Source organism: Euprymna scolopes, chromosome 46 (genome assembly GCF_053919585.1).
Source record: "Euprymna scolopes isolate OS-2025 chromosome 46, ASM5391958v1, whole genome shotgun sequence".
Taxonomy (NCBI): Eukaryota; Metazoa; Mollusca; class Cephalopoda; order Sepiida; family Sepiolidae; genus Euprymna; species Euprymna scolopes.
In genome coordinates this window covers 194263996-194264939 of record NC_136527.1, presented here as the reverse complement: position 1 = coordinate 194264939, position 944 = coordinate 194263996, and the positions used below count along the sequence as shown (strand labels likewise).

At 46.6% G+C, this 944-nt stretch overlaps 1 non-coding gene across 1 annotated transcript; it reads left to right on the top strand.

Annotated features, from left to right (window-relative positions):
• The first annotated feature begins 489 nt into the window (after positions 1 to 489).
• On the top strand, positions 490 to 652 carry LOC145271695 (U1 spliceosomal RNA). Its single transcript, XR_013866086.1, has one exon. It is a non-coding gene; the product is annotated as a U1 spliceosomal RNA (small nuclear RNA).
• The last annotated feature ends 292 nt before the right edge of the window (positions 653 to 944 follow it).

Below are 944 nucleotides of genomic sequence, written 5' to 3'. Positions count from 1 at the left end.
TTTAAAAATCGGCTTTGTGCCTAATTTGCTCGGTGGCGGAGCAAATAAATACGTACCTTTCGTAGGTCAGGCCCGGACCCTTCGGAGCCTGAGTAGCAAGTGTCAAGAAAAGACCAGCAAAGACGTTGATCAATGTAGAGGCAACCCTTCATACCAATTGTAACTATCCAGCTCCCCTACTCCCCGGGGAGTTGGTCCCCATTTCCCCTTCACTCCTCACTTTAAAAATCGGCCTTGTGCCTAATTTGCTCGGTGGGGGAGCAAATAACTACCTACCTGACGTAAGTCAGACCCAGGCCCTTTGGGGTCTGGGCAACAAGTGTCAAGCAAAGACCAGCAAAGACCTTGGTCAATGTAGGGACAACGCTTCATACCAATTGTCACTATCCAGCTCCCCTACTCCCCGGGGAGTTGGTCCCCATTTCCCCTTCACTCCTCACATTAAAATCGGCCTTGTGCCTAATTTGCTCGGTGAGGGAGCAAATAAATACCCTTACCTTACATAGGGGTAACGGTGATCATAAATGTTGTTCCCCCAGAGTGCGGCCCTTTTATTGCACTGCGGTTGGGTTGACCTTTGCGATCGGCTTAAATATTGATGACTTGGACGTGCTATATCTAAGTGTGGGGTCTGCGTATGCGCTCACCCCGATAATATAATCAAAATCAGAAATTCTACCCTACGTCTCATTCGGAGCAGAAAACCACTTTAATTTCCAGTTAACTCCCGTCTGTATCTCTTCATCTCTCACAAACGAGTGTAAGGACTCCTTGTTTCTGTTTTCCCAATTGCCCGTTTCTATACACGCCACAAAAAGGCCAATTCTCTCGACCAGTTTATCATCCACTTCAATTGCAACGTTCTGATATAATCTAATCTGCATGTATACATTACCAACGTTTGCTCTGAACATATCAATCTCGTAAGCGTAAGAAATCCGCCG